General features: G+C 47.7%; 1 protein-coding gene across 6 annotated transcripts in view; it reads right to left on the minus strand.

The window, feature by feature from the left end:
• The window catches only part of LOC144790811 (uncharacterized), a 69252-nt gene that overhangs the window by 33990 nt on the left and 9367 nt on the right, over positions 1–25895 (minus strand). For 5 of the 6 annotated variants that reach the window (XR_013602255.1, XR_013602256.1, XR_013602252.1 and 2 more), the window contains exon 2: positions 457–569. The exons of the other annotated variant lie outside the window; for it this stretch is intronic. The gene's annotated coding sequence lies outside the window, so the exon portion shown is untranslated. The remainder of the gene's footprint in view (positions 1–456; positions 570–25895) is intronic. 6 annotated transcript variants of the gene reach the window in all.

Here is a 25895-nt window from a genome sequence, read left to right on the forward strand (position 1 = left end):
CTGTAACTGCGGTTATCCAGTGTTGGTGTCTTTCATAGATTCACACGCAACCCTCCCGCCTCCCTTGGAAGGGCTCACCTATCTCTCTATCATTGCTACGCCTACTTAGCCTAGTGCGTACGAAAATCTGAGAGACTGAGGCTCCTGACAGGAAGGTTCTAGAGGGAGGTGTTAGCTGATTGGCTCTCTTCTAGAGTTCGGTCCTTTTTACAAAAGGACATAGATAGGCTATTAAGGTGAGGCCCTTAGGCCTATATTTCTCTATGTATGTATATAGGACATTACTTTTCTATGTACCGGAGACTCCCGTCTCGACGACGGGGAATGATTCAGGCATGTGAATCTATGAAAGACACCAATACTGGATAACTGCAGTTACAGGTAAGTAACGCATTTCTTTTCTCCTCTCAAATCCCAGCCTTGCTAGTTCCTTTAAAGTTTCATTGACATACTCACTTCTTATCGTCAACTAGGTCTCCTAGGAAGGTGGCCAGCCCTTCCTTTCATCCACTGCAGACCCCTGTGACGTCAACTGCAGCTCTCGTGCAAAGAACAGGGAGGTTCTGCGCCTGTGGTTGAGAAACTGAATACAGTCACATAAAAGAAACAGAGCACTGAAAAACAGTTAGTGGTTTTTCAATGCATTGAGTCAAAATACCAGCAGTCTCTAGCAGAGATAAAGGCAGGAAGAATGTGAAAAAGTGGATATTTTACAACAGTGCCTTATAAAAAAAAATCTTAGAATGAAGCAAGAAATTGCCTCAAAAGTCCTGAATTTCATGCAGATGCTCTAGTGAAAATATTTTCCAACACCACTAAGCATATGTCTGTGCAATGATTCATTTCAGTGTCTTGCCTGCAGAATGCCAAGGGGAAGGGGAAAGAGTTTGGCAATGGAAGACGGTTTCTTGCTCACTGCTGTAGGTTGGCAGTTGGATTATTTACCAAGACGCAAGGGCATATGACATCCTTGAACAACAAACGGAATCCTAAGGGATTGCAAGATGGTGCCGGACAGTGTCCCTTACACACTTCTACCAGTGCACCTCAATCATGCAGACTTTCATGGTACTCCACTATTAAAGATATGGACTTTGCTCCTTAAGCATCCCAATCCAGCAGTACCCTTGGTTGTGTGCAGTATGACGTTTCTAATAGAAAGGGTCTGATGGACATCAGCGCTCCAATGCCCGGATGCTGCAGGTCAGGAATTGTTTGTTTGCAGAGCTAATGGAATCACAGTACTGTTATAATGGGATTGCCAAATATCATGGCTGAGGTGTCACACACTTACCAATGTTTAGGGTTCTTAGAGCCTGATTTATATCCTAGTGGTAAGCATACTCTTTTGCAACGACAACAGAGTATGCTTACTGCCAAGATAATGCTCTGCCCTCCCGATTTAGATGTGGGTGGGCTATAAGTTCAATCATGGCAGAGACTACTAAGTCTCTGCAGTGATTAAACCCCTCCGATGGCCCTGTGAAGTAAGTCCATCGGAGGCCGACTTGTAATTGTGACCACCTGATTTACATGGGCAGAATTAGAGGTCAGTTTTCACTACCTGTCACCGCCAGGTAAACCCTGGCAGTTCAAGAGGCTGTGAATGCTGCTAAATGCTCCCCTCCCTGTGGGAGTAGACTCTCATTACGACAGGAGCATTGTATTTTTTATTTTCAAAAAGGAAACTGAACTGATCTTTCTGGAACCATTCGGAAATGCTGAAATATAAACATTGAGACTAGTAGATATACACCTGTCTTAACCCGCGTAAGGTGACTGAATGATAACAATAGGATATTAAATTGATTAATCCAAATGTCAACTGTATTTAGAATACACTGAACATACTAACATCATACCAACTGGAAAATAAGACTGATATGTGTTCTATTAGCCCTGAAGAAGCGGCACAGTTTGCCGGGAAACATGTGTTGGCTGAAGATTACTAAAGCTGGCTGAAGGTTGCTAAAGCTGAAGTCAGCTATAGAAGTAACCATTTAGAACTGATGTTCATGCATTAATATATATAATTATAATAAGCTTGTCATGTTATTTGTGTTTCTCTATTATGTAATCTGATATGGATATTGAAAAAAATGAGATTAAGACTCAAAATAAAAGAAAATATGAACTCATAAGCATATTATTGATTACTTTCAGCACCTGACAAATATTATTACCATGTGTAGGGCTTTGTATGTGTGCGTTGGACGTTTGAATTGGCTGTGCTTGTGAATGGGGAGCCAGTGAAGCTTCCTGGTGTGCGGTGTGATGTGGGTGCAACATGGCAGGTCGAGTATGAGTCTTGCAGCGCTGTTCAGGATGGTCTGGAGTCTGTGTAGGATTTGCTTGGAGATTTTGGCGTACACAGTGTTGCCGTAGTCCAGCCTGCTGGTGATGAGTGCTTGGATGACGGTTCATTTGGTGTTCTCATTTGAAGATTTTTTGCAGCATGCTTAGGATGTGGAAGCAGGAAATGCACACTACATTGACTTGATCCATTATGTTGAGCTTGTCATCTAGGATGATTCCTAGATTTCTTGCACGGTCTGTGGGTGTAAGGCATAGCTCCGAAGGCCACCAGGTGGAGTCCCATAGGGTCGGGAGGTCTTGTGGCCGAAGACCTGTACTTCCGTCTTGTTGGAGTTGAACTGGAGGCGGTTGGTTTGCATCCAGTCTGCTACCATGATCATGCAGTTGGTGAAGTTGGTTCTGGCACTGGTTGTTTTGTCCATCAAAGAGAGGATGAGTTGGGTGTTATTGGAGTATGAGATGACATTGATGTTTTGTGATCGGATGATGTTGGCAAGCGTTATATATTTATTGAAAAGGGTGGGGCCGAGGGTCGATCCTTGTGGGAATCCGCATATCAATTTCTTGGTCTCTGATGTGAAGGGTATCAACCTGACCCTTTGGGTTCTTCTCGTAAGGAAGAAACAGATCCATTTGAGAGTGAATACTTGCATGCCAATCTCATGGAGAATTTTGATGAAGGTGTTATGGGAGACAGTGTTGAAGATATCAAACAACAAAACTCTTTAAAGAGGGTCCAAGGGATATATAGTGTGAAGACCCGTACCTGATTGTTATCCCCAGCTACTTCAATATATATAACACCAGAAAACAGAGGGTCTGCAAAATCTATTATATGGCTTCACTGTCAAACCGAGTTATCAAAATCACCCATGTGGCATCTGTTCTGTTTGCCTCCAGACAAAACACACAAGCACGATACACATTGGTACCAGCAGACCTTGGGTGCAATGCAATTTCAGCAACTGCAATAGTAACAACCTCATCTATTTGCTGACTTGCACTTGTTCGATTCAATATGTGGGCATGACAACCCACAAAGTTCGTACAAGAATGCTCGAGCATAAGAGCTCCTTTCGCTGTAAGAAGTCCCATACAAGACTTACAAGACATTTTTTGGAGAAACAACATCGTGAAACTGATTTCCAATGGACTGTCTTGGAAAAACCTTTTATACCTGGACATATAAGGGACGTGTCTGGTTACCTCTTCGCTAAGGAACAAAAATGGATTTACAAGCTCCAGACTAATACCATTGGGCTAAACGATGACATCCCTTGGACCTCACTATAGGGATATATACTATACTATGACATTGATAAACTTATCTAAGGTATTCGCCCCTCTTGAGATATATAGAGTAGCTCATTGACAGATGCTATGCATCAAAGTAGGGAGTCGTTAACTTCATTGCACTATCAGTACACATTAGTCTCTGGTTCAGTTTTATTATACCAACGAATACTTTATGTTGGACCCGGTCCTTTGGGCAGGTTCACCCCGTGACTTTTTGCTTTTTCCTAGCCTGTTTTTGGAACCTGGATTGGTGATTTTAGGCCTCTGCGCACTTTTTTACTGTGGACTGTGGTACAGTGTAAAGTGCGTGTGCTCTCTGTGTATGGATGGTGAGTGACCTGCCCTCCCATAGGAATGAATGGGGAATATGTATGCCCATGGTAGATTCCTGATGCATGGGGAGTGCAGGGTCGAGTTTGATATGTATGAATTCGTGAGAAGGAATGCTGCAGAATGGTGTATGCGGCATGGCTGTGTTTAGTCTAGAAGCGCTACTTTTAGAAGTTGGCATAATTGTGTAGTGAGTCTGCTGGCACGTGATTGGCTGATGGGCCTGGCCCAGGCATGCCTGGGCCTGCTGGTAGATGGACTGTCTGGAGGAGGGGGGTCTGAGTCAGCCGTAGATGAAAGGCCCCCATCTGCTGTCACGGATGGGAGGGAAGAGCTCTGGGGGTGCCAGGCTGTGCCTGTCAGCCCACCCTGCTGCCTCTCCCTCCGGATGGCCCCCTGTCACCTCTGACCTGAGGCTGACAGGAGAGGGAAACCAGATACACCCAGGGCTTAGGGCTCGCCTACACAAAGACTTCAAACGACTTCAAAGCCTTTTCTGTGGATAAGAAGGGACTGTTCCCCTTCCAAAAGGTTCTTCTTGTCTTGTTCTTGTTTGCTGGACTAGAATCTATCAGGGGTGGGCGCTGCCCAGCCCCTGGATACCTGGACTCCTGGGGGGGACCCCTCTGCCCTGCCTGGGCTGATGGGGAGATTTAGCTTTGCCCCCCTGGGAAGCTCTGGGGCTTTGGCAGCATGGAGGAGCTGCATTTTCCTGGGGAGGAGCGCTGGAGCTGTACTCCTAGCGCCTGGAAGCGCTCTGCCTGTTGTCTAGCGCTTTGGAGCGCTTCGTTTTCCCCAAGCGCTTGAGAGCGCTTTGTCTGGACTTTTCCTAGCGCTGAGGAACGCGTCATTTCGATTATAGCGCTGATAGCGCTCTGCTCCTCATCCCTAGCGCTTAGAAGCGCTCTATTCCTGTGGCCAGTGCCCCCGGTATCTGGCCTGTAGAAAGGAATCCGCCCCCGCCTGCCTGCCTAAGGATCGGGCCGCCGCGCTGCCCGCAGCAACCCGGAAGTCCCGCCCCCCGCAGTCGGCGGGAAGAGGAGGAGGAAGGAAGGCGCGGACAATGGCGGCCGTGGCGGGGCTCCTCTCGGCTGAGGGAGCCCCGAGGAGACAAAGCGACCGATAGGCAGGGCTCCCGTGTGCCGAGGGAGCCCTGCAGAGAGAGAGAGGAGCTGTGACCTCATCAGGGGGCTCGCCCCAAACGCCGCGACGGGATTGGTCCCCGTCCTTGGGACCGCAGAATGGCCAAGTGATCACCGCCGGGCCCGAGAAGAGGAAGAAGGCGCCCAGGAGATGGCGGCTGGTGGCGCCGGTGCAGGGCTCCCATGCTGAGGGAGCCCTGGATGGCGGAGCGGTAGCGGAGGGGGCGCGAGGCACATTGTCGGTGCCTCCCCCCACCGCGAGCGAGGAAGAGCCGCCGCCCGGAGGAGCCCCGCCCCGGAGACAGCCCGGTGAGTTGGAAGGGCTGGGGGGGGCTCGATGCGGCTGGTGTTGGTGCCGGAGAGTGGCACCGGGGGCGAGAGCACTAGGGCGGCCCCAGCTGGCATTGGGCCGCCCCAACGTTTCGGCGGAGCCTGATGCTCCCAAGGCCCCATCTGTGGACACGAGTCCTGAGAGGGCTCCGGGGGCATTTCCGTGTTCATGAGTCCGAGGGACTCCAACGAAGGGGGCATATCGGGGCAGATTGTCGTTGCCCGTCCCCAGCGGGCCCAGTTGTGTTTAGAGCCACGGAGGCTCTAAGGGGCCCCTAGTTATTTAGAGCCTGAGAGCTCCAACGTTTGGCTATTTACAGTAGCAGAGCCTGTGTGGCTCCAGCAGTGGCACAGTTGGCGCCGAAGGGCCGGTGAGGGCCCTGGCGCAGTTTTGTTGTTTCTCAGCTGCCCAGCACTTTGTGGGCAGCTGCCACGTTTAGGCTTTTTGTACTTTTGGACTGGCGCTGCATGGCAGCGCGCCCTGACATTGGACACCGGGCAGCTGAGCCCCATCAAGGCCAGTTGGCCTAGGGACTGCCACAGGTGGTGGCTTATGTAGGTTTTGCGCAATTGTATGGTTCTTGCACCTCTGAATGTGTTCTCTTGCATCATGTGTTATTCCTGCACCTCTGAATGTTTTTAGACATCATGTGATTCTTGCGCTATTGTATTGCTCTGGCACCTCTGAATGTTTTTATGCATTATGTGTCTTTCTTTTCCTGCGCTGCACCTCTGAATGTTTAGTCATCATGTGTCTTCTTGCGCTGCACCCCTGAATGTATTTTATTGCATCATGTGCCTTATTCTTAACCCCGCTGAATGTGTAGGTTTATACATCATGTGTTTCTCTTTATTACTCCTCTGAATGCGTTTCATACATCATGGGTAATGTGTTCTTTCTTAGACCCCTAAATGCTGTATTCTTAGGTGGTTGTTCTTTTTAGTACAGGTGGTCCTAGTGAGGTCCTGGTCCCCTGCGTGACAGTCTCCTAAGGGGTTTAGGGTTGCGTAGGAGGTACTTACCTGTTCCCAGTAGTTACTGGATGTGATCTATAACTGTTACTTGGTGTTACAGTGAAGTTTATATACTTTTATTCTAATTACTGACAAGTATTTCTATATCTGCAAAGTGTTGATTCAGACAGTGGCCCATGTGGCCCTGTCTTGTAAATAATCCCTTGTGAATATTGCCGTGCCAGTTGGCACAATGTACATGTGTGATTTCTATCTGATCTGTTTTGACAATACAAAAGTTATTTTAATATAACCTTGTGTGGAGTCTCTTTTGTGGTGTGCCTAGTATGTTGTTGCTGTCGTGCGCTGACGCAAATGCTTTACACATCGCCTCCGAGTTTAGCCTAGACTGCCCGCGCCATGCTACCTAGAGGGCGAGCAGGGGTTATCTTGGCGTGTGACTTCCTTGCCCTGACTGGAATGGTGGTTTCTGCCTGGCTTTGGCATCAGCCTTAGCCTACCAGAAATAGCCGGTTTCCAACACTTTATAACAAGGATTTTGTGTATTTAGAAGCGCCATACCGTGAGCAGTTTCTTGTACCTCAAACGTTGGATTTGCTCGCCCTTACAGTCAGCAGTCGGGGTATTTTGCCATTTATTTACAACAGGAATTATGCTTTCACAACATCAATCAAGAGATCTGTTCCCTTATAAAACCCTGAATTGCATACTATTTGCTCTGTTTTAAGACTATAAACGGGCAGTAGGGCATGTGTTTGATAGCCTCTCTGTGATTATCGACACGAACAAACTACAATGTTGGCCGGTATGATGTAATTGTGTTGTTCGTCGTGTAATCACGCGAGAGTTCGAGCAGAAATGAGAAAGCGCTCGTGACTCCATAACGGGGCTCCCTATGTTAGTGCTACTTCATACGTAATCAGGTAGATTGTATAGATGGCTGTTTCCTTTTGTACAAAATCGGGGTCACAACCAGGGAAGGTGCCCGTTGATATTTCGTATCTGGCAATCATGATATTTAGAGTAACTACCAAAATGGTGCTGTTTATGTCATCCTGTAGTTTCGAGTGGCAGCTCACGCGAGATTTCGAGCGTAAAAGAGTGCACTCTATATTTTACAACAAATAGAGAAGATAAGCAGATGTTTGAGGTCATTATGCATCAATGTATTGAAGAAAAGTAACAATGAACCAAAATTACTTTAAGATCTGTCGCGATTTGAACTACTTAGGGTGGAGGCATACCATACAAACCACCTTCCATGATACTATGTAAGAACAGATCATCAACCGCTCGATACCTCCCCCAAGACTCAGATGAGTGCTTGAGGTACCGACGGATAGGTGAGTCTCCTTGTACTAAAACAGACTAATGGTCTGATAGAGTTAAGCAGAGTTAATATAGAGGTAATGAATGAGATGGTTGGATTCTGCTGTTCATTACTAGTTCTATGTAGAACATTCATTCTATCCATGTGTGCATGTGCTGAGTGATAACTCTGGGTCACTTTGAGATTGGGCCCATGCAGTTTGAGTGCTGGGTTTTCCACATTGTTGGTTTTTAGATATAAGTTGATGGGATACACAGGAAGATTTTTTTGGGCACTTTTAAAGGTTGTATATTTACGCCTTACAGTGTTTGTTTTCTGTTTTACTTCTTATATCTATGTAGTGCGGGGCCTCATAATACCTGAGCAAGATCCGGTGAGGTGAGGTCTATTCCCCTACCATGAAGGGTGAGCTTCAATACTTTATCTTTTTATTTCAAAGTGATTTGAGTGTAAACACAGTGTATAGGTATATAACACAATAATGTTCGCTATGATAATGTTATATGTTGTATATATTTTTCATCTTCAGAAATCGCATTTCCCATGGAGGTGTAATGTTTCCAGGTTGCTACAGGTCGTACCGTATTCAACCTTTTTCTAAGCCTATTCACTGGGTGAAGGTGGTGTTTGCTTTGTTTTTCACTACTATTTAAGTGCAACTAATAAAAGAACAAAGGCCCTGACGAATGCCATGGGATTTTTTACCCGGTAGGCAGAAACATGTTGGCCCGTTACAAGACAGATATTTGTTGACTGTCTCTTTTGCACTGTTCTTGGTTTTAAATTAGGAGGTGGAGTTCGTCCGCAGAATAAAGTTTTCTATAGGAGAACACTCCATCCTATTTTAATGTCACTTTATAATTTGTGTTGCACTATCTTTCACTTGACCATCATAGATCAGCCATTACTGACGTTTCATTTGTAGTGGTGGCCCAAATCCTTTACCAGCAACAAATGGTGTGGTGCTTGATGTCCCAATGATCAGGGGACCAGCCGGATTTACACCTGGGTTTGGCCAGATGATAGGACTGATCATTGAGTCAATTTGATGGTAACCCATTGCTACAGTGTTTGGATTTGTTAACCATCTGTGATCCTTTCGAATGGTGTTGGGTCTTTCTATACACAGTGTTCACTCTTCATTATAACACGCTGTCTCCATGCGATTTATACGCTCCGTGATTTTGATAACTCGGTTTGACAGTGAAGCTATATAATAGATTTGGCAGACCCTCTGTTTTCTGGTGTTATATAGACAGTGTTGAAGGTCATAGAGTGGTCTAACAGTATGAGGGTCGCAGTTTCTCCTCAGTTCAGAATGATTTGAATGTCATCAGTGGCTGCGATGAGTGCTATTTTGGTGCTTTGGTTCTTTCTGAATCTTGATTGAGTGTTGTCTAGAAGATAATGAAGTTCAAGGTGGGCTGGAGTTGCTAGTTGATGGCCTTCTCAATCACTCTGACTGGTTAGGGATGCAGGGAGATGGGCCGGAAGTTGCTCAGTTGATTGGGTGGGCGGTGGGCACTGAATTCTACAACGCCCACCTTAAGCACTTCATAGAACTGTGAATCTATACTATGAAGCTGGTGTTTCGGCAAATAGCAGTAAATCTGTATTCTTTACTCTTTGTTTGGGTAGGTACAGTGGATCTGTAGTATTTAACTGCTGTTTCGGTAAACAGTTAATCTGTACTATTTAGGTGGCATTGGGTAAATAACAGTGAATCTGTGCTATTTAGTCGGTGTTCGGGTAAATAACTGTGAATCTGTAATAATTAGTTGGCGTTTGGGTATGTAACTGTGAATCTGTACTATGTAGTTGGCATTTGAGTAAATAACTGTGAATCTGTACTATTTAGACGGTGTTAGGGTAAATAACTGTGAATTTGTGCTATTTAACCAGTGGTTGGATAAACTACAGTAATTCTTAACCTGTGCTAGGATTCTAGTTTAGTGGCTGAATACACTACATTTGCTATATCACCTGAAGCCTCAATCCCCACCCTTCGCCTTATATGGAGGAAACTTACATATTTTGCTGATCACGCAAACAATTACTATAGACCATAAAAGCTCTGCCAAGATATAAAAACCTACCTGTCAAGCAGAAAAAGCCAGAGTGCACAGCGCTCTTTTACTAATGAGCTGCTAGGCGATCTAACGGGGCCAGAGAGTGCTACATTGGTCCAATATAAAACAATGCGAGAAATACATTTAGCAATTGTCTGGGTAAGTAGCAAATATTCTCAATTATTTAGCAAACTTCCCTATAAATAGCCACTTTTTGTTGTTTTCATATATAGTTGTGCATTGTAAACCCTGGCCTAGCTCTGATCAGCACACCTCTCACTACCGAGGTGGCGAAGAAATAAAATCAGTTGGCTGCACCTGAATGCAGGTGGTGAGACCACCAAATGCCACAACGTGCCACAGCACAAATGGTGCTCTGGTGAACAAGTGAGCTCGGTGGTAAATGTTTGAAGACCATCTCTGGTGAACAAGGGAGTTCTGAGGAATGTGTTTGAGGGTCACCCCTGGTGAACAAGTGAGTTCGGCAGTATTTTTTTGAGGGTCACTTCAAATGAACATGGGAGCTTCGCAGGACATGTTTGAGGGTCACTACTGTTGAACAAGTGCGCTCGCCAGCACGTTTGAGATCACCTCTAGTGAAAAAAGATGCTCGGCTGTACGTGTCTGGGGGTCACCTCTAATAGGGAGTTCTGCAGGCTCTGAGGGTCAACCCTGGTGAAACAAGTGAGCTTGGCAGTATGTGTTTGAGGATCATCTCAGGTGAGCAAGGAAGCTCTAAGGGATGTGCTTGAGGGTCATCCCTGTTGAGCAAGGGAGCTCTGAGCGATGTGATTGAGGGTCACCTCTGGTGAAAAAGTGAGCTTAGCAGTATGTGTTTGAGGGTCTTCTCTGGTGAACAACAGAGCTCTGCAGGACGTGTTTGAGGGTCACCACTGGTAAACAAGAGTGCTCGGCAGGAAGTTTTTTACTGTCATCTCTGGTGAGCAAGGGAGCTCTGCAGAATGTGCTTGAGGGTCACCCCTGGTGAACAAGTGAGTTCGGCAGTATGTTTTTTTTTTTATATTTCTTTTTATTAAAACAAGGCATCAATAAATACACCGGTGCATAGTACAGAAGGGGGTCAATCAACGTCAATATTCAATACAAAAATTCTTGATCGGGGGGGAGAGGGGAGCCATACATCAATATCATAAACGCGTATTCAATCGGGTTATGGGGAAGTTGGAACATCCAGGACTACATTTGCAGGTGGTACACAAATATTCCCTCTGTATTCATTCCAGGGGCCCCAAATATCATTCCACTTCCGAGGACGACCCCTTGCCAGGTAAACAGTTTTTTCACGGAACATACACCAATACATACTTTCTTTCCATCCCTCGATCGTTGGCGGCCTATCAGAACCCCACAGTTGTGCTACATTTTGTTTAGCGATCATGGTCCCCAACTTGACCCATTGGGTTTGTGCAGTATTTAGATCCGTGGGCTCCCAGATATTTAGCAGACATCTCCTAGCCTCCGGCAAGAGAGCCACCCCTGTAACTTCAGGCATTACATTATAAACAGAGCCCAAATAATTCACCATATGTCGACATTCCCAGATGATATGAAGGAACGTCGCCAATAGGCCACATCCCCGCTTACACAAACCCTCCTCCGCTAGACCCATTTTAATCAAACGTGGACCCGTGACATAGACTCTGTGGAGTATCTTAAGCTGGACAAGTCTCAATCTTGCTGGGATCGCGACCTCCTTTGGAGAGGAGATCGCCGATTGCCAGTCCTCATCATCAATTTCAAGGCCATCTCGGGTCCACCTCTCCCTCAGATCTATCAAAAGATCAACTCTGTGATTAATCAGCTTTTTATATACCAGGGAAATGGTGCTATCGGGCATATGTCCATCTAGTATACGGTCCTCCAAGGAGGATGGCTCGGTATCTTCTCCCCCTCGGGGAACACCGAACACAGTGCATGTCTGACCTGCGCATAACGAAAATACTCTGTACCACTCAGCTCATATTCCTTTTGTAGGTCAGCAAATGATTTAATCTTTCCCTTCAGCCAGAGATCACCTACAGTGGTTATTCCAATCAGTTCCCATTTATCAAAACCCTTTGTGTTCCATAGTTTGCCAAATCTATCCGAACTAAAGAGTGGGGCAGCCAGAGTCAAGCGGTCTTTCCAACCAAGCGAAGTAGTAACATCATGCCATATGCGCACCGCCACCCTAGTCGACCCTGTCAGGGTTTTTTCCATTGATTTAGTGTACAGTGCTCTGCTATAATTGCCACCCGGAAGTACCCACCTACCCATGGCATAGCCGGGATCAGTCGCAGATCCATACGTACCATGATTTATAGCCCCTAGCTGCGACGCCCAATAATATCTCTTGATGTCGGGGAGGGCGATCCCTCCGTCATACCAGAGGAGCGTTAGTTTGCCCAACGCTATACGTGGCCTGCCGTCCCAGAGTAGTTTACGCTGCAAACCCTCCACTTTGCGGAAATAGCCTGCAGGTACTACATCTAAGGTGTTTTGGAGGCATAAAGGAAACGCGGCAAGGACATCATTTTTAAAAAGGGCCGCTCGTCCCAACATCGAAAGTGGAAGTCTCTGCCACCCAACCACGTCACTTTTCAGCCGAGCCAATGGAGGAAGAAGGTTTCGCTCATACCGGATCGTAGGATCCCGGCAGTATGTTTTTGAGGGTCACTTCAAATGAACATGGGAGCTTTGAAGGACATGTTTGAGGGTCACTACTGTTGAACAAGTGCGCTCAGCAGCACGTTTGAGGTCACCTCTGGTGAAAAAAGATGCTCGGCAGTACGTGTCTGAGGGTGACCTCTAATAGGGAGTTCTGCAGGCTCTGTTTGAGGGTCAACCCTGGTGAAACAAGTGAGCTTGGCAGTATGTGTTTGAGGATCATCTCAGGGGAGCAAGAAAGCTCTAAGGGATGTGCTTGAGGGTCATCCCTGTTGAGCAAGGGAGCTCTGAGCAATGTCCTTGAGGATCACCTCTGGTGAAAAAGTGAGCCTAGAAGTATGTGTTTGAGGGTCATCTCTGGTGAACAACAGAGCTCTGCAGGACGTGTTTGAGGGTCACCACTGGTAAACAAGAGTGATCGCCAAGACATGTTTGAGGGTCACCTCTGGTAAACAAGGGTGCTCGGCAGGACGTTTCTGACAGTCATCTATGGTGAACAAGGGAGCTCTGCAGAATGTGTTTGAGGATCATTTCAGGGGAGCAAGAAAGCTCTAAGGGATGTGCTTGAGGGTCATCCCTGTTGAGCAAGGGAGCTCTGAGCAATGTCCTTGAGGATCACCTCTGGTGAAAAAGTGAGCCTAGAAGTATGTGTTTGAGGGTCATATCTGGTGAACAACAGAGCTCTGCAGGACGCGTTTGAGGGTCACCACTGGTAAACAAGTGTGCTCGGCAGGACGCTTCTGACATTCATCTATGGTGAACAAGGGAGCTCTGCAGAATGTGTTTGAGCGTCACCCCTGGTGACCAAGTGAGGTCGGCAGTATGTGTTTGAGGGTCATCCCTGGTGAACAAGGGAGCTCTGCAGGATGTTTGAGGGTCACCCCTGGTGAACAAGGGAGCTTCTGCAGGACGTGTTTATGGGTGACCTCTGAACAAGGGAGCTCGTAAGGTTGAGTCTGAGGGTAGGCGGTCGAGGTGTACGCACTACCCTCGTTCCAGTTATCACGGGGAATACCTCAGTGGTGATGCCATGCCTGGTGGTGAAGCAGAGCCTTAGGTCTAGTTGTCAGAAAATGGTGGGGGCGGAGACTGAGGGCAGGGCATGGGTGGAGCTTGTATGAGAGTGGAGCAACAGCCCAATACCGGGTCCTTAGGAGTGTGGTGGAGATCAGGGGAACAGCTCGGGTCAGTGGTGGGTCCTAGGCTGCATCACCTGAAGATGGTGAAGATCAAGGGAGATCAGGGGCATGAGCTCTAGCTCAGGTTATCCAGTGGCATAGCAAGGGTGTCCTGGTCCCTCATGCAAGAAAGAGAAATGGGCCAGGGCCTCTGTCTGCTGGGTGGATGAAAACTATAGTAGCAAAATTTCTCTTAGCCCCAGTCCCACTGCACCTGCTGCACCCTTTTGTTTTTTAAACACACTTTATTCATAGCTGTGAGAGCATAAGAACACAGTTACATAACGACATATGCATACAACAGCCAACTTTTCAGTTTTCACCCCAACCATGTCTTTTCTTAATCACAGGGTAACACTTGAGTCATGTACAATGGAATGAGTAATATAATGTCCTCGAATGTCTCTGACATATTTCACATTTCCGGCTCCAATGCGGATCAGCAGTATGCCTGCAATAATGTCCTGTATTACAATAAGAAGAGAACAAAATGAAACACCCAACGACCCTCCCCCACCCCTAATAAACCTCCCATACTCTAACCCTCCCTCCTCCTGGTGGTAACAAAATCCTCCCTGAGCTAACTCCAGCCAACTATATCTGATATGTACACTGTCAGACAATGAGTCCTGATAAGGATAACCCGTGCGCTTCCTCGGGTACTAACCGATCTCGTCAGAATGACCTCCACAATGTACGGTCCCTACTCCCCATCCCCACGTGCCGGGACTAGGTCCATTCCCTCCAGCGCCATTAACATAATCTCCCAGTCTTGTGATATAGGATATTTCCTCTGACCTCACACCTCCTTCCTTCAGAGAGCTGTCCCCTCTGCTCTTCCCCACTTCATTACTTCTATCTGCCACAGTGGTGTCCCTGGTGGTCTGGGGGATTTCCGAACTGCTGCACCCTTGATAGCTAAGTCCCTGAGGTCACTGTAGGATCACGCTGGTGGGCGAGGGGGGCAGGAGCACACCTGCCAACTTACAAGCAAGTTTCACTGTGTGAGGAGGGGGCGTGGCCTTGGAGGGGGCAGGCACTCTGCCCCTCCCCAAGCCCCTCCTCCCCCCCTCCCCAAAAAAACAAAGGTCGCTGAGGCTGCCCCCAATATCCTGGGGTGTTTTCACACCTCTTAATGGAGATTGACTGCTTGCCTGTAAACAAGCATTGGAAATGCAATAGGTCTCGCAGCATTAGAGTTAGTGCTTTTAGAATTGTTTATGGGTTTTTTTGTAAATCTTTAGCATTTTTGTTTCCTGTAGCCAATGCTAAAGAATTAAAAAAAAAAAGCCATAAACATTTCTAAAAGCTCTAACTCAAATGCTCCGAGACCTATTGCACTGTGTGAGGGTGAGGGGTTGAGGGTGAGGGTGAGTGAGGGTGAGGGTGAGTGAGGGTGAGTGAGGGTGAGGGTGAGTGAGGGTGAGGGTGAGTGAGGGTGAGGGTGGGTGAGGGTGAGTGAGGGTGAGGTATTGAGGGTGAGTGAGGGTAGAGGGTGAGTGAGGGTGAGTGAGGGTGAGGGTGAGTGAGGGTGAGGGTGAGTGAGGGTGAGGGTGGGTGAGGGTGAGTGAGGGATTGAGGGTGAGTGAGGGTGAGTGAGGGTGAGGGTGAGTGAGGGTGAGGGTGGGTGAGGGTGAGTGAGGGTGAGGTATTGAGGGTGAGTGGGGGTAGAGGGTGAGTGAGGGTGAGGGTGAGTGAGGGTGAGGGTGAGTGAGGGTGAGGGTGAGTGAGGGTGGGTGAGGGTGAGTGAGGGTAGAGGGTGAGTGAGGGTGAGAGTGAGGGTGAGTGAGGGTGAGTGAGGGTGAGAGTGAGTGAGGGTGAGGGTGGGTGAGGGTGAGTGAGGGATTGAGGGTGAGTGAGGGTAGAGGGTGAGAGAGGGTGAGGGTGAGTGAGCTATTGAGGGTGAGTGAGGGTAGAGGGTGAGAGAGGGTGAGGGTGAGTGAGTGTGAGGTGATCTTCTAGGTATGTATGTGCAAAGACTCAAAGACCTACGCATCATTTGTGCCTGCCATGCCAGTAATCTTGTAGTCCACACCTTGCCTTGCCTTCTGCCGCCACATTGCTTGTTGGAGTTCATGTTTTAATGAGGAATTGTTTCTAGTACAGTGTGGGTGAGTGGGGTGAACAACAAGCTAATTTTACAGCTACAGTTTCTGCACTAACATAGCTTTTCTGCTTTTGTAGTGCAACTCTCCAAAATAGCGAGTGCATCGCAAACTCAATTTTGCTGCAAAACTACAGTGCTGTAACAATTAACGTCTGTTCTTTGTTGTGAAAACACACTTCTGTGCTCCAGTCAGTATTTTTGTGTGTCAAATGACTCAATATCTTTCAGAAGTGAAAGGTGGGGGGGCTTCCGAACGTCATTTTAAAACTCAGTTTGGGCCGGGTCTACACTATACTAGTCTGCCAACTTGAACTCACATTAAGCAGGACGCTTCCAAACTCACTACATGTGGCGTCATACAAAGTAAATAACTGCATTTGGTCCTGTGGGGGGTAGGGGCAGTCTACAACAGCCTGCGTAACCTTTTTTTTCCAAATTAAATTCCACGTGACCACGCCCCGGCACACGCACCGCAAGAGTCATTTCCGCCAGAGTTCAGCACGACGTGGAGGCGGGCACTGTTCTTGGAGCAGCAGCAGTATTTAGCAGGCCTCTTATAAAGGCAGTGCCACCAGTAAAGTAAACCTGTGAGTAAAAATGAAAAACCAAACCATTCTACGCAATTGTATATTAGCGTTATTTTCTCCTCAAGCGAAAGGATCGGAGACACGACAGTCTAAGAGCATTTGTCGTGTGCTAGTGCACTGCAGTCCTGCTGGCCATTTAATTCCATGGAGCCAGGCGGCTGCATCGCTGTCGTGGGGCTCTATGGACCAGCTCGCCCTTTTCGACCAGCTCGGCTGAGCTGACGGTGGTGCGGTTCTGTATGGGATGTCGGACATTGGAGCATTTTGTGCAGACTCGTCCCAGTCTGGAGCAGCCGCCTTCTCTTTTGTCAGTGTGCTCTGGCCTTTGCTGGTTGACTTATGACGGGTGGATTTGATAGCCTGGTGATGGCACATGCGTGTTGTTCGGGTTTACGTTCAGAGTTGTGTGTTGGCGGCTGCTGTTTGTACGAGGTAATTGCCATTGTGGTGCTCCGTTGGGGGTCACAGCATTCCTTTTGGTGGTGCGTGCTGGGGGGCGGGTGTTTGCTCTGCCATTTCGAGTGAAGTGATGCATTGATTGTCAGCATTGGGGCGCTTGAGCTCGGCGAGGCTCACGTGTACTGTGCCGCAATTGTATATTAGCGTTATTTTCTCCTCAAGCGAAAGGATCGGAGACACGGCAGGTAAAATAAACAACAAGAAATGCCAGTAACAGACGGAAAAACAGCGATGTAACTGTAAGCATCAGTGCGTTCAAAAGCAGAAAGATAAAAGCGCAGTTACAAATGGTCATATACGTATCTTCAAATACACACGCATACCTACACAATATTTTGTTCCGTCCAAAAAACAACATAAACGTGATATTGCAGAGGGGCTACTTTTATCAGACGCACTCGTATTACACAAAAATCGCGCTACGAGGTAACTTCGAGCGCTGTGAGGTAACCAGATGGGCGGGAGTAAAGACAACATGGAAAATGCGAGGGGTAGAGGGGTACTGGGGTAAAAACACAAACAGGAGGGTGCGGGAAGAAATTGAACGGGGACAACGGGCGGTGGGGGTCTGGAAAGGCAACACAAACTACCAAGGGGAGAGGGCCGTAGCAAAGTGAACACGGATAACGGGAAGGAGCAAAGAAAACGGGGACAGATAGCACAACTGGAAAGTTACAATGCAAGCTGAGGCATGATGCAATTTAGCTGTGACCTGGAAGCATTTTAAAGGTCTTAAAAGTGCAAGCAGCAGCTCTAAAATACAAGACGGAGGGAAGAGAGGGGAGGGGGGAGGAGAAATGCGACACGGCGGGAAGGGGAGGGGGCGGAGCGGGTACAATAAACAAGACGGAGGGAAGAGAGGGGAGGGGGGAGGAGAAGTGCGACAGGGGAAATGCGAGACGGCGGGAAGGGGAGGGGGCGGAGCGGGTAAACAAAGACGGACGTGCACGCGCTTTTAAGCTCAATGCGCATGCGCATTGAGCTTAAAAGTCACGGGCACTGCAAGGAATCGCCACGATTCCTTGCAGTGTGGATAAAGAGCGGATAAGTCCCAATACTCTCGCCTTGCTTGATGCGCATGCGCATCGACAGGCGAGACCTAAAAAGGAGCTAGAAATCTACTGTTTACAGTGAATTTCAGCTCATTTCCCTCGCAGCATGTAATTTCGGCTCCTCATCGGGTGACCGTGTGAAGGGAGAAAAAATCATGTGGACACTGTGCCACCGTGTGAGCTGGCAGGTTTCCAGGAGCACTAGGTCACCTTACCTTGGGGAAGGTGCCCGAGGCTGGTTCATCAGGGTCGGGTGGGGCTCGGGACAGGAGCCACAGGCCTCATCACAGGATGAGGCTCGAGGAGGGTACGGTGAAGCAGCACTAGTCCGCGTGGCCATTAAGGGATGGGCCTTAGGCTGGGTCTTCAGTGGACGGGACAGGCTTTAAGTGGGGCGGGTCCTTCCTGGTCTTAGACCTGAAGCGATTAACAAGCATTTGCAATGCAATAGGTCTCGCATTTACACCAGTTTGAGCTTTTGACATTGTAAATGACAATGCCTTTTATTTTGGTCTTCATTTTTAAAACATAAATAAATGGCATTGTAAGTTATAATGCCAATAGCTTGAATTCTCGTAAATGCAAGATAATGGCTTTTATCATAACTAGAGAAAAATTGAGCATCCCATCAACTGCCAAGACCTTCTCCGTGTATGCTAGATAATTTAGATGCCTAGCAAATATATTCATGTTAGCATTACAAGAAACCTGATCATTACAAGAAAACGTAAATACACCTTTGCAAAAAATGTCCGACATAAAATGTAAAAGCGAAAGAGTATTTGTTTCAAGATTGAGCGTTTTATGCCTTGAGATTACCGGTGAAACGTAATTAGAGAGGGGATAATCCCCAAGTGAAATAGTAAACATGTCCTATGTTCCCTCTGTACCAAGGGAAATGAGAGGTTGATATGACTTTTCCAAGGCATGTGCATACATATATATCTATATATATATATATAGCTGCAAGACTTTCCTGTGCAACAAATGACTTCACTAACATACCATTTGTACAAGGTCAGTTAATATCTCTGCACAAAAACAGCATGCATGATCAAAAAATAATTGAAATCTTAAATAATTGTAGATATCAACATGTATTTGTAGTATACATGAAATGGGTTGCATTACTTGACCTCTGCTCCACATGGGAGTTCACTTTAATTAACTATATGTCGAACTATATTGGCTACAATGTTATATTTCATATACCAAAATAAATATGATTAAAGTCTGACAGGATGAGCACAAAAAAAAAACCCTATTAAAAAAAAGCATTTGCAATGCAGTAGGTCTCGCATTTACACGGGTTTAGGCAATTGGCCTTGTAAATGACAATGCCTTTTATTTATGTTTTGAAAACCAAAACATAAATGAAGGGCATTGTCATTTACAATGCCAATAGCTCGAACTGCATAAATGCAATAGTTTAACATGAAGCTATATAAATTTTGCCTGGTCAGTTATGGAATATAACGTTTTTATTATATTACCTTGTGGTAAGTTATGTGTTAGGTTTTGTTGTGGCATGTTTTATGTGATGTTAGGCTGCTCTATGTTACATTACTCTATGATCTAAAGATTCAAGCACCTGACCTATTCTGGGTATTTTAGTTCTGGTGCCCCCTTCATGGAAAATATGGAATATCATCTTTTGTTTCGTGAAATTTGCAGTGTTTTTTTGTTATCAGTTTTGTAAGACTGGGATCACAACCCCCATCACTGGTGTACAGTGGCAGGAAGGTGCCACAGCCTTATGGAATACGATTACCTAATGCTTGTACGATTAATTATGTGAAACAATCTAGTTTAGTTTACTCAGGCCAGGCAAACAGCGGGTTTGCCTTGTAGCGGAAACAACTAATGTAGATATAATAATTGTGTGAATATTCAGTGTTTCACAGTGGCGACACCACGTGTGCTTGACAATCGCATCACATATGGAGCTGGTGACCGCACTCTGCCTGCAATCTGAGAACGAGCCGCCATTTGTCACTATCCATTATCTAAAGCTACGCGTCTTTTAAACTCCTGAGTGCCTGGGAGGGGTTGGGGAGGGGCATTCGAACACTGAGGGGTCAGTCCCTGTTGCACTTGTGGGAAAGAATTAAAGATGGCATGTCACACTCCTAGAATTTCGGCATTCTGAGGCCTGCTAAAATCAAGGGTCCTTTATGTACCTTGTATAGCCTGACGGAAAGTATGCCATGACCAGGAGTGGGAATCCTACCAGTTGTATCTTTTTTTCGAATGCACACCCTAAACATGAGGACTTCGAACATACCTGCAGTAGTGCTGAAATGGATTAGAACTTTTTTGGTGCAAAATATGTGAGATAAACTCTCAAAAGAAACTAATGAAAGTGATAAACTAGGTTCGAAATTGTGCTCTTTCATATCAATTCAGTGACAAGGTGGTTGGTATTTACTCACTGTGTGTGCATGCGTGCTTGTATTTCGTGTCTGTGGAGATGACCTCTCAGAAGGGGATACTTGCCCCCAGAAGGCTATGAGACGTGTGGGAGGGAGACTGGCCTCTCAGAGGCCTGGAACCTTGCCCACTGTGTGGATGTGTGTCTCGGGGCTCTGTGGGGAGCAAGTGACTGGCCTGTCAGAAGGCACAGAAGTTCACCCCACCGAGTGACTGTGTCTTCTGGCTCCGAATGAGAGGGGGTCACCTCTCGGAGGCCACTGATTCTCGCCCACCATGGGGCAGAGTGTATGGAGGCCGAGTGGGGCCATGGAACTGATCCCTCAGAAGGAAAGGTTACATCTAAAGAGACACTCTGTCTTCTGCGTGTTCCTTCCGGGTCACTGGTGCACGTGTACTTCAGAGACGATTCTACCCGAGACATTTTCTATAGCCGGTGGGGACTGCTTGCAAACTGCGTGGTATGTTTGATTTGGTAGTACACCCTATTATTATTTTAAATGCTGAAAGCATTACTGCGTCTGGTGCTTTCGTTTCCAGCATTTGATGTTGCCCGAGGTACTCCTCGCATCCAGGCTTGGATTACACGCCCGAAGTGTGCCCACCATGAACATCAGCCCTGTTGGTCTTTGGAAGCACTTCAGTGGTGTGTTCGTGACTTTGTGGCAAAAAGGTAACTGTTTAGTTCCCTTCAATAATGACCTTTAAGTTGGGGTCCTCGGGGGCTAGAGAAACCCCCTTTCCTTAAACAAAACCACCTTTGGAAGAGAGGAGCTCACCGTTGCTCTTGTTTCCACCTACTCTTCCAGAAGGGACTGGGGAGCCCCGTACTCCATGCACCCTGCACCTGTAACGGCCCTCTCCCACAGGAGGAGCGAGGAAACCTCGTCAGGACACCCCGAGGGGAATGACTCCCTCGAGGAACGGAAACCCTCAGCCATGCAGTGGCGTCAGGCAGGCGTCTCGGAGGCTCCAGCACTCCATGGAGTGTGTGTCCTTGATATCAGTACACTGCACGGCATGCGCAGCCCGGCTGCAGCCATGCTGGCTACCCGAGAGAGACGTCTTCATATAAATGCTTGGTGCCGAATCTAAAGCTAGCAGAGGGAGGGACGTCTCCACACAGCCCCTGGGGTGGGGGGGGGGGGAGGTGGTGGTGCTGGGAAGAGCCCGCAGCGCTCACTCCGGCAACCTGCAAGGTACGGGAATCAGTTTGCACTCATATACCCTCAGACCAGCTGTGTTGTCATTCACTTGACACCACACACAGAACACCCCGTGACTACTCCCTAAAAACACATCAATGTAGTGTGTGCGTATGAGTTGTGATATCTACTGCTGGCTGCTACTACTAAGTAGGCAAATGCAGCTATAGCCTGTAAATGCCTACATGATCGGGTGTTTCCTGCACCTTTCCCACAATCTCTTTCACATACTAACTGTGCCCTGCACTTCCCCGCATGAAGGGAACTCGCATCTCGGTGATCTTCCAACGTGTCTCGTTCAAAGATTCGGATGGCGTCAGTTGTGCCGTCCCCCCCCCCAACTACCCCCCCCCCCCCGCTTTGACCAAAGTCCTCTAGAGTTTAGGGGATGTCTCTGCTGCACGGAAGGAGGCAGTGGGTTTAAACCCTTCCCAAGTCCTGCTTACTTGGTGATGCCATGAATCCGGACCAACTGTATGAGGGCTCTGCAATCTAACATCTTATCAGTTCACCCCAGCCCCCCTGAAAGTACACCAGTCCTGAGAGGATGGGGTGCATGGTCTACCCTGGCCTCTCTCTGTCCCGGTCACACTACAGCCTTCCCCGGGTGAGGCAGAACCGCCTGCCCTCCTATGAGGGCTCCAGCACCGTCAGTCAGCCCTCCCCGGGCCTCCACTCCCGCCTCTTAGCTCGGATGCACCTCTCTGACCCACTTCGCTACTCTGTGCTCTCCCTGCTCAGGATTTCCCTCCAGACACCTCTCCCAACTCCCCGGCCTCCGATTAGCAATTTAACGCGCCTGCATGCTCGCTGCCGAATCCCGGGCAGGCTCAACAACCCCCCCCCCCCCAACACACACACACACACATACAACGTGATCCTCGGGTGGAGAGCTTGCTGCCAGTTGTGCTTGTTTATCTTTTAAGTTGTATACGGCCCACAGTTGCAGACTAAAGGGAATCATGTATGTACGTGACAATGTCCAAACATGATCTGAAGAGTCGGACGACGAGGTGCACACTTTTAATCATGCCCTGAGAAGTGTGAGCCCAAGTTTCTGATCACAAGTGCACTTGTATCACCTCATTTAGCGCTGCACAAACACACACAACATAATATCACAAAGTGGTGCCACGTGACTGGACGGAGACAGTTAAATGTCTGCGATGGTGTGTTCAGCTTTGGGGGGTGGGGTGCACAAGTGAGTTGAGTTTTGTGTTTTTTGTGGTTTCGCATGTGTGTCCTCGGGCCGGGCTGCAGGAAAGTTTCGCTCTAGGGTGGGAGCGTTAGAGAGGTATGGCTGCAGGGTACGTTTTCAGACGGGAATGGGGATCAGTTGTACAGTAAGTGTTCGGGAAGTGGGGAGGGGGGATGTGCGACAGGATAATTTGATTTTCAGAAGACCGATGTGAGCATGAGTTTTAAAGTACTCTCGCGATGCTGGTCGCAGAGGTGGTGCTGATGGCCACGGCCAGCCCGGGGGTGCAGGCTCCACCGCTGATGCCACAGCTGCCCGGGAGGAGGTTGGGGCTGCTGCTGCCTTAGCTGGTGCTAATGCTGCTCCCTGCGCCGCCGCTGCCAGGGTTGGATGCTGCTGGCAGTAAGGGCTCTGGCAGGAGGAGTCCTGCACTGGAGGCGGTCGGAGGGGCTGTGGCCGGAGTGGCCAGGCGCGGGGAGGGCGAGGAAGAGGCGGTGGACGAGGACGAAGAGCTGGAGGAGCACACAGAGAGCGCCGCGACTGCAGGGGCACCAGCTGGGAATGGGGAATTAGAGCAGCCTGTATGGCCATGATGGTACCCAACCCCGTTCCGCCAGCAAAAAGATATTTAAAACACATTTAAAAAGAAACGCATATATAATACAACAACACAAAAGAAAAAATCCTGAAAAAAACTGGCCTTACATTGTGGAAGCGCTCTCCCTCTTCTATAATGGAATCAGCAAACCGCTAAGCACCTGCAACGGTCCAGCACGAGGTAAAAAAGACAGAAAACCACACGCACAAAAAAAAGCATTTACAATGCAACAGGTCTCGCATTTACGCGAGTTTGAGCTATTGGCATTGTAAATGACAATGCCTTTTATTTATGTTTTGGTAAAAAAAACGCATTGTCATTAACAATGCCAATAGCTTAAACTCGCAGTAAATGCAAGACTGATTGCATTGCAAATGCTTGTTCAATATGGCGTCCCAGTTCTTGCCAGCTCTCGTAACCAATGCTCATTTGTACTAACAGCTTCCGTACAATTGAAGTAAAAGCTCAAACTGCTGCGTTCTTACAAGTGTACGTAAAATGTGTTGAACATTACTTTTTCCCCGCTGAGAAAACAAGATACACTGTCCCTTTAACAAAGGCCTGACCATCTCACTTTCTCGTAACTTATAGTTCTACTTATTGAGAGACGCCTCTAAGAAAGCGGCTTCCAACGTTGAATTAGTCTGGGATTTTTATTTTTTACCGTAACAGTTTTGATTGCATTTCAAAATCATAGCCGCTTCAAAACATGATTTGATTTAGAGTTAGTGAGCTCGATATTCGGAGGTAATAGAAAAAGGCAGAAAAAATAGCGGACGTTTTATTTTACATAGAAGATTCAACATTGGCGGTAGAAGATACACCTTTTAGTGTTATGGCATGAATCCAGAGCTGTACCCGGAGACAGTCTTGCCAGGCCACAGCACCCGTCTTTAATAGAAAAGCTATGTGCTTGATACCATCCTAAAATGGGACACTAGAAAAACGAAAACTTCAGCTACAAAAAAGGCGGAGCCAAAGGCTAATCTCTCTGCTCAGATGTGTTTTTCATTTTTAAGGGATGGTAACGTAATGTCTTATGCACGGGTAAAGCTAGCTATAGCTAAAATCCCTCGGTTACTCACCAGTAATCTTCATGATTGCCCTTATTCATTACAAAGTGTCTCTTTAGTGACGTGGGCTGCGCATAACCAAAAGCTGCCTACGGAAATAATAAGCAAAAACAAAGGTGATTGGCCCATGCTGCCGTTTTTGCTGGGGCCACGACGCACCGTGCAGTTAAAAAATGATAGCGGACCAGAGAGGGAGCATGTCTAAAAGGAGTTCTGCCTCCTGATTGGCTGTTTAAATAGAAACCTGTGGTGCGCGCGCACCACAGAGGAGCCGACGCGGGAATCGAAACTAGTGGTGCGCGCGCACCAGAAGAGCGGGGGCAAGGGAGCGCGAAGACGCCGAGATGAGGTAGGGGATGTGTGTGTAAGTGCCGGGGGTTCTCTGTGTATGTGTGTGCGTGCGTGTGTGTATGCGGGGGTTCTGTATGTATGTGTGTGTGTATGCGTGGGGGGGGCTGTATGTGTGTTGTGCATGTGTTGGGAAGAGCCTGCCGGAATCGGAGCGCGTGTTGACGCGCGCGACCTGATCCTGGCAGGCTGCTGCTTGTGTGCGCGTGCCAGTCTCTTGTCCTCTCCGGCTCCCTTTGAGTCCTTGAAAGCCGGAATGATAACAATAGTCTCGCTCTGCGACAGCAGGCCTTTGGCCTGCAATCGCAGGGCGAGACCTAAAAAGTGACATTGAAATGAGCCCCTATCCTGCCTCACAGCGATGCCTTACTTCAGCAACAAGGGCCGTCCTATCCTCTGTGAGTCACCTGTGAACATAGCGCCGAGAGCTGTGGTGAAAGGGATCCATATCCACAAGAGCGCTATGCAGAAGAGTGTACTGGGCAAAGAAGGCGCTGGTCACTGTCCAGGGCACATGAGAATGGGCATTGTGGGGTGGAAGTTTGTAAAGAGGACCTGGAGACCCGCGGGTGCCTTGCGGAGAGGGTGTCGGCTAATCGCGTTGGCACTATGCAGTGGCCCTGGCAACATAAAAGGGAGCAGGTGCTGGATATTATGCACCTTATGTGGGAAGGCACTGGGCACCTAGAGGACTGTATATGGAGGGTACTTGACTTGTAATGCCTTATTTAGAGTGGTCTGGGCACACAGGTACAACATGTTATGTTGTAGTAAGTAGACACAGGACACCGGAAGTAGTTTGCTCACCTTCCTGGTTACACCAGGACTCTTTTATTCACACTGAAAACCCCTCCCCCAATCAACACATTTAGGTCACCGGGTATATATTCAATTAGTGGTCCACATCCACCCCTCCGGGTGCGGGACCGTCCGTGACCACATTACACTCCTCCTTAACCCACAAAGGAAAAACAATAATACAGAAAAATCAAAACAAACAACTAAATCCACCCAAAACATAATCCCCAAAGACTATAATACAATTCAAGTTCCACTTCAATAGGTTACATAACCCTTTGACGTACTCCTTAAAGTGATATGCGAAGGACCCTTTACCCAGTCCTAAGAGCATACCCACTTATCAATTTTACTATAGTTGCCCAACAACGTGAATACATTTGAGTTTGTAGATTGGAGACTATTTT

Source organism: Lissotriton helveticus, chromosome 11 (assembly GCF_964261635.1).
Source record: "Lissotriton helveticus chromosome 11, aLisHel1.1, whole genome shotgun sequence".
Lineage (NCBI taxonomy): Eukaryota > Metazoa > Chordata > Amphibia > Caudata > Salamandridae > Lissotriton > Lissotriton helveticus.